This window comes from Daphnia pulicaria, chromosome 4, assembly GCF_021234035.1.
Source record: "Daphnia pulicaria isolate SC F1-1A chromosome 4, SC_F0-13Bv2, whole genome shotgun sequence".
Lineage (NCBI taxonomy): Eukaryota > Metazoa > Arthropoda > Branchiopoda > Diplostraca > Daphniidae > Daphnia > Daphnia pulicaria.
The window spans coordinates 5,472,692-5,484,695 of record NC_060916.1 but is presented as its reverse complement, the minus strand read 5'-3'; positions in this window follow the sequence as shown (position 1 = coordinate 5,484,695).

The following is a 12,004-nucleotide window of genomic DNA, read 5'->3' as shown; positions in this document are numbered from 1 at the left end:
AGTTGGGCATTTTTAAATGCAAATAGCGAAAAGGGACTCTATTGGATTTTAATGCCGATTGTTTTAACCAACTAAGCATCTTTTCATCTTTAATCAGTTTTATTTTAAAAAAAGTAAATGTTATAGTTAATCCACAAAAATTGTTGAAAGACAAACCAATTTTCGGTTTTAGGCCCTTTTTTCAAACCAATTTTGTGTCCCCCCTCTCCCTGACCTTGGCGATGTCCAAATTGTGTATGATTTCGTAAATCATGAAATCAAATAGACGGTGAAGGTTGTTTCTCATGCATAAGAGACTCCTGCAAATGGTGGGATTTCTACGGAAAACTGAAGTAAAAAAATACCACAAAAAAAATAATTTGCATAAATATGAATACTTGATGCCTTTTCTTAATGAAGCCGAAGATCCCCAATACATGGCACTATTGCAAATATAATCACAGTCTTTTCCACACTGCATAGCTGCAATGCAAAATACTCGAGAAGGTTAACAATTTTGTTTTGCGCAATTAGCGTAATTTCATAATGACATGTCCATGTCGAGTTCCTGGAAACAATTGTTAAGGAATCTCGAAGCTGAAGTAAACGTTTAAGTTGTAGATAGGTAGAGTAATAGCGAGTTGAAAGATCACAAACAAGTTTTTTAAAAGCTTGATGAGCCAAGTAGTAGATTTTTTAAGTTAATTTCATTTCGCAACAAATTTTCTTCGTCCGGGCGATTACTTTTATGAAGAAAGATGTGATTCTTCCAGGATTGTGTAAATGCTCCATTCGATATTTGTCGAAGGTTACCATGACAAGCTGAAGAGAGTGTGAAAGACAGGGAATTCGCCTCAAACGTTTCGATTTTTTCTGTGGAGTGACTATAATCACTTGATCCATTTCGAGAAAGTTGTCTTTAAATGATTCAACATCAATGTTTGGCATCAGGGTACAGCTTACCTCAGGTTCGTCAGAATATGAGAAAAAAATTTGTCTTGCATTCTTCATCACTAGATTGATAAAACAAGCCAATGTTGGATTCTGTCCTTCCAGTGGCATCATTATAAATATCTGCCTTTATTCCCTCGAGTGTTGAGACAAGCTCGAAAGCCTTGGCCTTATTTGATCTATTATCGGTTAAAATGATGGGGACATGACTGGTCAAAATCCAAATGAATATTGTCTTTCTTCATCAAATCATCAATTATAGTCCCTGTGTTTGTTGATCGAAAATGGAATCAAGAACAACATGTTGAAGCTCGGGATTTGCGTTCACATAAATCGTAGCACCTAAATGTTTAATTGTGAAATGAAGCTCTGATGAGGATCAAAATTATTTGAACACCACAGAATCCTACAAGGGAAGCATCAGCAGTTCTTTCCCTCATCAAGTTTCATAAAGGATACTTATTTCATTACCTAAGCATGAACAGACTTGGTCCAAATGTCGGCGTTCATGTTAGGTTTGGACATTGCCTGTTGAACTTGAGACTTTTAACTAACTTTCTAGCATGTTTGCGTAATTTTAAAATATCATTGGCCAATACTTTCCTTCCTGGTATGGTATGTCATGAATCCAGCAGCTCAACATATGCTTGCCAATCTTTTTTTTCATTCATAGATGTAGTCATCTAGGTGGTTACAACAGAAAAAAACAAGCTCTTTCCTGAGAAGAAGCTACTTAGTGTTTTTTCTTTAGAATTTTGTCTGTTTAATTGCAATCTTAAATGAAAATGGAAAACGTTATAAGTAAAGGTTTAGAATAATATACAATGCACGATAAAATTTTATGTCTGAGGAAGTGTTGGTTGTAACAAGAATTTAGCTTTGGCCCTGACAATTTTTTTAGGGTTACTCGACAGTACTGTATTTTTCTTGTCTTTCAGACATTGCGAATTGCGAATTAGTTAAGAAATACCATTCAATTTATCAAGTTTATAACACTGCTGCCTTGCTCATGGCCAAAATAAGTGTTGAGTGTGGACGCATCTGTCCTTTTACAGTTGTACACCTCCCAGATCCAACAAGGTAATGAATTGAAATGAATAAGTTTTTTAGGATATTAAATGAACCTTATTTACTCTTCCATCCATTCTAATGGAAGGAGAAAATAAAGAATCCTTCGAAAAAAACAGAATTTGCTCGAATCCCTGACTCCCTCATTTGTCAATGCGTGATTAGCAGTAGGTCATGGAAATTGGGAATGGAAAAAGGGAAGATCAAGCAACAAGCGGGGCATTCGAGTGCTATTTTTTTCTCGTAATCCAAGTTCAGCTATTATTTTTATTGTTTGACCATTGATGGATTGGGTTCTGGACTGTTTTGGTAGTTGCGTTTGTTGCAAGAAGCTTTGAAGTAGCTGAAAATTAATAGTTAATATGTCGTTGTGTCGTGGGATTAGCCGGATTTGAGGGCCTTTTCTTTATTCCTTGTAGTTCGGCGGATTAGATATTGGATACATTAGTGAAGTCCGACGCTTTATTATTTTTGTAGTGCAGAAAGGCCACAAATGGCAGCTTGTGATCCGTCGGTGTATCGGATAACATTGGTTCACGTGATTTGTGAGATCATTCTTTCGAAGATTGTAGCAACATTGTTTGATCTTTGGGTGAAGGGGTTGTTGGCGGATGCCTCTGATTTTTTTTTATTGGGAAAAATAGTGGTTTTCAGTGGATTATTGACCATTGTAATGGTCGGGGTCTATCATCGTCTATTATCGTCTAGAAGGGGTCTATCAGAAATGATTAATCATCAGTTTAGCAATTTTATCGAATATAAATTGACCGAAATGAAAAGACGGAGTAAATTTTAGCGTGGCAAATTTCAAATTGATCACAAAGACTGGAAATATGATCAGAAGTGGCATCGACAGTGGCAGCTTAAAATTTCACGATGGCGGATGTTTTGAATTTTTTAGGTTTTAAGAAAAAGTGCTTGATACTAGGAAGAAAACTATAGGGTAACCTTTTAAGCGATGTAGAGTTAAAGACAATGGATCGTCGTCGTGGTGAAGCGAGACGAAAAAAGGGGTTAGGGGCAATGCAGGACACGGTTGCGGAGGAAAGGGCCGAGAAATAGAGCTGGCTCAAGTACGTTAGACGAGACGGATAGGGATCTATACGAGAGGATGTTGAGCATAACATTTGGTGTCAGAAGTGGGATCGAGGTCCTCAAACGGTCAATGGAAATCCCGACTGCCCGTGTTGAACCTTGGCGCTCGATTCATTTGAATTCATAATTGAATTCATTATTATTTTCCTGTGATAAAACAAAACAAAAACAAAATTGGGATCCGTTTATTCGGCATAATACTTTGCTGATTTTTGGCTACCACAGTCATCATCCAACGAAGAAAGACTTTTATTTCAGTCTCCACGGCAATCTGATTTTACTGAAATAACGAATCCAGGTAAATGATAATGATAAAAAATAATTTTATGTAAAATTATGATTATGTAAAAAGAAATTTTGAATTTATTAAAATTCATTTTTAAAAAGATATGTCTGATATGTAAAGATAAATTTACGATTTGCTTAGTTCCCTTCCAAAACCTTGCATGTGCACCATACAATAAAGAATCGAGAAAAATGAAGATCAATTACAATTACCTATGGAATCTTCGATGGCATTAAATACATGGAAAACACGCTGAAGGATCAGTTAATTCAACAACAAATGTTATGAGATCATTGGTATCTATTATCTTTCCCAAAAATACACGAACATACGTTTTTTATTATAGATTCATACACTGCTCTGAATGGGGGGGATGAATCTTCAGAAAACCGTTAATTTCATTATGGACAAACTCTCCTCCCACTGATTGGATCTTAATTCACTTGCACAGGAAAATCAACGAAGGAGTTACTAAAAACAAATTCGGTGAACTTAAAAATTTATTTTCTGCAATTTGCGGTAGTGAATTTTATAATTATCCGACTTTACTAATATAAAAACATTTTATGTATTTGTAAGGTGCCGTTCTCGCCAACAATGACATTACTGCCGACAAAAAAACAACTTCAAAAATAAAGTTTCAAGTTTCTGAATGGCTTCGTCATTGTCAGCCAATTTGGAAAAAATTATTAGATTAATGATTACGATTTCTGAATACAAATCTGTCAGACTTTCAATCTATGCGGTTTTTGCTTTATTATACATCAAATTTGACAAACAGACAATAATAATGATACCAAATAGCAGATTTTAGGAATATATTACGTGTGGCTATGCACACATTCTTTGAGTTGAGGAGGTACCTGGTATTTCCTGTAGAGAAAATGAGAGGGATTGGGGAGGATATAAGGCACCTTTGAGGCGACTAAAAAGCAGGTTGCAGGAAGAAATCAGGTAGTTTATAGGAAAGACTAGGGAGTAAAGCAAGATTTCTAGGGAGGTATCTGGGAGGCATCTGTGCTGTGTGGGGAGGTTGTAACAATCAACAAAACGAGCCAACTGACCCACCGCGAATGATATGTCAGGTCGTGATAATAGCGCTAGATAGAGTAGAGCTCCAACAGCTTCTCGGTATGATAAAGCATTTTATTCTTCCTTTTTCCCAGTTGGTTTGACTAGGTGGACATTTGGGTCTGCCGGGATTGACTTGGGAGACCATAAAGCCATATGAAATTTCTTCATTATGTGGGAGATATATTCTGGATGAGAGATACTTAGTTTTCTCTGTTTTCGGTCGCGAGCTATAGCGATAATCACATATCGTTGTAAAAGATGGAAGCGAAACTGGTATTTCTCACCAAGGACAATAAAGAATCCGTCAATGGCCTGATGCTGTGATTACTGACAACAATGACGTCATCCACCAAGGAAGTTAGAAAAGTCATTTCTGTTCCGCGTACTCGGGAAATGAGGGATGGGTTAGCTTCGCTCCTTTGAAAGCCATGATGTTCAATAAAATCGGTAAAGAGGTCTCCCCGGACATGGGATGCTTAATTGAGTCCATATATGCACTTGTAGAGACGACAACCCTGCTTTCTTGGCCTGGGATGATGAGTCCTTCAGGTTGCTCCATGAAAATCTCCTTCTCAAGGGGGCCGTAGAGGAAGGCAGTTTCAATATCGATCTGGCGTGCTTCGATGTTGTCAGCGGAAATAACTAACTAGAGGATCCATAAGGTGTCATCGGAGACGACAGAGGCAGAGGTCTCTTTGAAGTTAATTCCAGGGCGTTGGCTGTAGCCTTTAGCCAGTGGTTAAAGGTAAAAATACCGCCAAAATGTACGTCCAAGTATCCGACAAGTACAGAATCCTGCGTAGAAATTGGGACTTCCATCACGTTGGAAGAGCTCGCTTCAGATTTTCGTCTGCACATTTCTCACATGTTTGTTTTTCATTTGCTTGTGTCATTCAAATCTTATACACTCGTAAAAATTACTGGATTCACGCGGACTTTTGTACACTAGAAAAAAAGTAAAACATTTTTGCCTTCTTTGTTAATTTATTTCATGAGCTACCTGGAAGCATTACAATATATACGCTCATTTGTATGTATTCCAGAATATGGATTCTCATATAGTAGTAGATTATTTCATAGATGAAACCAGAAAATGGGTTATTATTTTTCCCAGTAGTTGGATGAACGAAGAGAGAACTCAGTGTTTGATCCCACACGAAAAAGGGGCTGAGCTAAAAAGTTTCTGCAATGCCAAATCTCAACCTCAGGGAGAATGGACATGTTATTTCATGCAACTGAGGAAATCATACTGTAAGTTTCATTTGATAACTCTTACTTATATTTAACGATTTTAATCATTTATTTTCTGTAGGCACCTATAATGATGCGCGAGAGAATATGAGTCGAGCCGAGCAATGGCCTACTTAACTTCTTGGCAGGCGTTCGAGCTATATGCCCCTTAGTGTAACTTTTAATCCCCATCCCCTTCTTTCAACCTAGCCGGTACACAGCACATCTAGCGTTGAAATCACCTGCCTCGTGATTTCGTTCTTCATGCAAACAATGTGTCTGTACGTCAAAAAAGAAAGACCTAGCTTTAGTTAGTTGCGTAGTTAAAATTTACAGTTGTGTGTCAGTGTGTCGAGTATGTCAGTATTTGTGGATTATGCTCAAAATGAGGTAAAAAAACGTTTTCACTCAAATCTTGTAATGATAACTTTTTTTTTTGCATAGTTATTGAAAAAAGGGACTTTAAGAGAGATGTGTTTTCAAGTATGAAGAGTTTTCATCCTTTGATTTTTATTGGATGGATGAACATCTGCAAGTCTGAAATCCCCTCTTCAAGTAAGCATTGATTGTGGAGTAAAGCTGTGAGAAATTTATCCAAAATACATTCAATTAACTCGTCATTTGTTTCCCCAGGTATGGCCAGCTCACACAGAAATGTTGGACCTCAACTTTGGCGAAAGAAACTTCTTCAAGTGAACTTTAACTTGAGAACATTTCACAAGCATCGGTGACACAGATTTGATGAATTTGTAAAGTGTCCACAGTCGACATATGAATTCATCATTTGGATACATCAGGCCTCCTTGATCTAATATTGCAAATATTTAACTTTTTATATTATTAGTTAACCTTATGTGTTACCTTGATTTCTGATTAGGGTAAGGAATGGTGACATGGACTTAGGTTGCCCTAATCGATCCCTGCATTCTTCACAAAACCCCATTCCTTCAAAATGAAAGGCAGTTTCGTGGTGGGTTCTAATAGCCAACGACACTTTATACCTGAAGATATCAAGCGCCGCCTTGACCTTCTATCGTTGGATGTTATTAGGTGCGATGTGTAGCTGCGTTAGAAAATGGCAGAATTTGACCAGGTTACCTTTGTCTTTTTCGTACACTTTCACAATAGTTTTGAAATTCACTTCTTTTCCATTCATGAGGAACTCGCGGTCGATGAATTGATTCCGTACGTTTTTTAGAATGTGAACGGGATCATAGCTTAGAAAGAGCGGACGGAAGATGCAAGGCCATTGAAGAGAGGCAGCAACTGAGTCGACGGGATGTAGAACATCTGGTATTGCGTGCCCATCTGGTGTTGAGCTACTACTGTTCATTAGGGCAAACATTTTGACGTTTTTAATAGGTTGTCAGTGGATATTCGCTCAATCCGCAATCCAAAAGATTCTGCTTTTTCTATGACATGCAATTTTAGCTTCCTCTGCTCCTCTGCTTTTAATTTGTTCACTAAGAAGAATGCTAAAGGTATCTTTAGTCATTTGTGTAGTCCCGTGTAGACATAGGCAAGAACTTTATTAGCCAACCGTCCTGAGTCATCGATGACAACGTTTCCCATGTACTTTTCCGAAACATTTTCCGTGGTTTTTCTTGAATTCTTGATGGGCTTTATCGTCATTTCGTCTACTGCTATCGTTCCAAACTTGTCAATCTCGTCGAGTCTTTTTGTCTCTTCCAGAACTCTTCTTTCAACTAGCGAAGTAAATCTTACCTCTCCAAATGATTTTCCAGTGTACGCGCTTAAGGTGCATTAAGGACATGACTTGGAGTCGTCTGATTCCATCTTGCCGTCTTGAATTTGCCAAAGTTGCGAAGCTGATCCATTATTATTCCTGAGTAAACATCGTGATCCTTTGTAGAGGACATTGATTCGACTGCTGTAAGAATTCTTGTCATCCTTCGGATATTCTTCCAATTTCTTTTCAAATGTCTTCATTTTCTTGTTAGATCTTTGCAACTCACTTCTAAGGCATTTAATCATTATGTTTTTGTTCAATTTTAGCAGACTGCTTCTGGGTGATGTACAACATCTCTTTCGGTGTTAGGTTTTTCATGTGTTCTTTTCCGCCATGATGATTTATTTTCCTTCTCTTCTTAGACGGCCGCAGGGAAATCACAACTGGCATGGCCATTTCACGGGATTCTTCTAATATCACATCCGGTAATTAAATGAATTTTTAATTACGTTACTAACCCAATGCTTGCTTTTTACATCAATCTCATCATGATAAACGTTGACGTCTGCCAGTAGTATTACATTATTGTTATCGTCAAATGTATCCTTTGAAATTTCCGACAAGTGAAATTCAATACCGTGTGAACCATTATCAGCTGCTTATTAAAAAAAGATAGGTTATATTATATAAATCATACACCGAAAATATGTTTCTTGCCCAGACGTCCTTTTTTAGGTGGTGCGTCTTCCGTGATTTCTTCGGTTCCACAACTTTCAAGCTGTATTTTTCTTGTTTCCGGTGGGTAGCCAACAACAAATGTTAGAAACTTTGTTGGAATCCCAGAAAATTTCAATTTTTTTTAATTACCTTCGTAACATGTTTCCTCAAATTGAGCCGTACAAACAAAGGTGTTTGCGTAAGTTCTTCCAGCTGTGTTTCTAAATGTCCTCTCTTGTAAAACACAATTGGCATCAATTGCATTTAACCAATGTGTTCTCCGTTCCACGTTGGAATGTAAGTCATGATAACGAATTCCTTATGTTTCATTTTCTTTATTTCCAAAATTAAAAATGTTGGAAGATCGGACCATTTTAATTTGTTTTTTAATTAAGCTTCGTGCATACTCTCAATGATCATTAACTTACAAGTTTGTCTGCTTGTTATTTTAATTATTATTTTTATGTACCGGCAAGGTTGCAGAAGGGGATGGGGTGTAAAAAGTTACACTAACAGGCGTATAGCTCGAATGCCGGCCTAGAAGTTAAGTAGGCCATGGGTACTCTGTGAACCTTCTTCATAACGTTATTAAGCCAGTCTGCCGTTTATGGGTAGTCAAGTAAAAATAAAAATGACAACAAAAACTTTTTCTTAATGAAAATAATACGAGTTTGTGGCGTGTGACAGTTCTTTTGGAAGCCTCCTTCCCATTAAATCATAGCGATCATTTTTATAAACGTGAACTGTACAAGGAACTATTGTGTGTATCTCTACTTTTATCACCGTTGGTATTCCTTAATTAAGAAATGTTGTTTTTAACTATATTATATGCGCCCCACAAAGTGACATATCACGTTGCGTAAATAAAAAAAATAAATTATGTTTTATTTATTGTTGAGCATTTTTTTAAATGGTCAATAGGCATTTAGAATGGCATTATTTTGTTTAAAGCCTAGTATTCGTCCCATCCAAAAGTGACGTACCATGGTTGTCGTATTAGGACGTCTAGGGTATGTCGCATTCGGATGTCCACAGTTTTCTAGGTTGGGATGTTCTTGGGTGCGACAATTGGATGTCCCGCGTAAGGACTAGGGAAGTAATAATATCCTTCCTACCGAAGAGAACATATACACTCTATTCTTGCAATCTAAATTTGCTAACAGGGATTCGATTTAACATTACAAGGGCGCCAAAAAGTACATCAAATGGCTGTATTCATTAGTCTTTTTTACGCTTGTCTTTTTCTCCGTCATCGCATGCCCGTATTTGCTCCAACAGTTAATTTACAACTAACAAGTAATATGAAATGGTTTACTGAAGAAAATAAACTCTAAAAAACGCTGTAAATGATCCATTGCGCGACATTGTTGGTACCTAAAAGAAGAGTTAGTTGTATCCGCTTTATTTAATGAATTAATGAAAATTTCTAATTTTCTGTTCGTATCTTAATCGCCAGAAAGTTTTTTCTACTCCAAGGTTATATAATTTTTTAATTGCTAAACTTACGTTTCTTTTCATTGAAATAAATGCCCCCCCATGTTTCATGATCTTATCGGTCCACGCTCCTGCCATTTATTTCATTAATTTTCATCAACCAGACTCAAGATTGGTTGCAGTTATCAATCCAGTACTATGATCAGATGACATACAATCATACTGACAGAGACTTTCGTTTCAATTCTGAGGTAGTAAATGACTGCGCCGAGCCTGGCATGAAAATAGTTGAAGACTTTCCAGAATGAAGCTCAATTCCAATTCCTTTTGCATTCCGATGAAAACCACCGTAAAATGATCCCTTCTTTTGACCGATCAATTTTTCAAGGTGAATATGGGCACCAAGTGTAATTCTGTATGTCAATGGCAATCCTAATTTTTGTAATTTAAATTAAAACTAGCCTATTATTTCTATCAGCCACATGATACAAACTGTAACTCCCGTTTTAAGAACTTTTTACCTAATTTTTACTTCCTATTAAAAAAATGTGCCCACTTTTTTAATTAATTTTTTTTTTAAAGTAAGGAATTGCATATGAATAGCCCGTGACTAAAAGACAACGACACCAAACAAATTTATTTTTAAAATGCCACCTTTTGTCCCTATACAACTCACTAAGAAGTACTTTTACCCAGGTAGAAAAATGATGTTGTTTTGGTATGGTTTTTGTATTCTGTGAACATTAGTTTCTGGACAAAAAATGGATACGATGTCATATTATTTAGACATCCAAGTGGGAACGCAAACGAGGTTCCTTTGAATGTTATTTTTGGGACATGAAATTGATGTCGGAAATTGTATATCATAAAGACTGAGTCAAATATTTTGGAGTCCCTATTTGAGAGAACAGTTTAAAATGATCAAAAATGGTAAACCCAATGCTAGATCAAATTTTCTTCAATCAGTAGTGTCTGTAGAAATAGCAAATAGTAGTTCAAGAATCTTCAAACATGAAAGGGTTAATGTAAAATCAATTTACTTAGCATAAATTTATGCCTAGCTCCTTTTTCTTATGCCTACGATTATTTAGAGGTAAAATGCTGCCCCAATCCCCCCCCCCAAAAAAAATCCCCCTTATCATGTAATTTCATAGAAATGCTTCCTGCACACCCGAGAAGTTAAGCCTAGGTTACACAAGAGCGTTTTTTAAGGCTTACGTAAAAACCCTTAAGAAATTCTGAAAAATTTGCACGATTTCGTGTTCACACTACCAAATTTTTTACGTAACACTTATTTTTAAGAAATACTGAGGTAAGAACTAAATTGCATTGCACAAATAATATATTAAAGAAGAAGTATGAGATGACTACTGCCCTCCAAACTTCGTCGCAAAAGTAAAGAAGCAAATTCATAAAGACTTCAAATACATCATATCAGACAACGAAGGGGAGTATCTAAATGGTGAAATACAAAAGTGGCTCAACAAAGAAGGAATAAGTCACGAAAGAAGAGCGCCCCCCCCCCCAACAAAATGGTGTCGCAAAAAGAACAAACCGGACACTAATGGAACCAGCCAGGAGTATGCTGCACGGAAAGAAGGTCCCACTAGAACTTTGGGGAGAAACAGTAATGTGTTCAACACACATCCAAAACAAAAAAATCTCCAGTACCAACGATGTGACTCCATTCGTTATCTGGACTGGATAAAGACCAGCTATATCATACTTCAGAATATTTGGATCGCCCAAGTTTGTCCATATAATGGACGAGACAAGACGTAAATTGGACTCAAAAGCTGTGGAATGCCTATTAGTTGTATATTGTGAAACTATAAACCTTTTCGCATGTGGGACCCATTCACACGAAAAATTATTAACTGCCGTGATGTTGTCTTCAGAGAAGAAGCTACCTACGAAAGTGGGGCGGTAAATGAGGCTAATTACGATTCATTATTCCCCTTGGATGAAGAAACTGTGGTCAATATATTTTTTTCTATTCCGTGAGTATTGTGTTTTCGTACAGTTATTCTTTTATAAAGGAAACAGAAGTCAGACGAGAAAATTCAAAAGTCGATGATAATGATCGAGAATCAACAAAATCACAGCCAATTATAATCGAGAATATAGTCGAAAAACAAACTACAAGCTCGGGAATGGAGGAAACGACACAACAACATGAACAAATTGAAATAGACGAAGACCCAGGACCAAGCCAAGAGACTGACGGAGATTCTATTATTGAAGACCCGTCTTTTGGATTTGATAAAGAGATATTCCAAAGGTGGTGATCCACTAGAAGGCTTAGCTGGTGAAAGTTGAAAGGAGATAACTGCTTTCCAAAAAGTGCCAAAAAGCTACCAAGAAACGATGATGTCTGAAGACGCCGAAAACTGGGAGACGGCCATAAAAGAAGAATTATTTTCAAAAATGGAAAACAAGACGTGGAAACTAACCCCAATCCCAGAAGAACGTGTAATCAT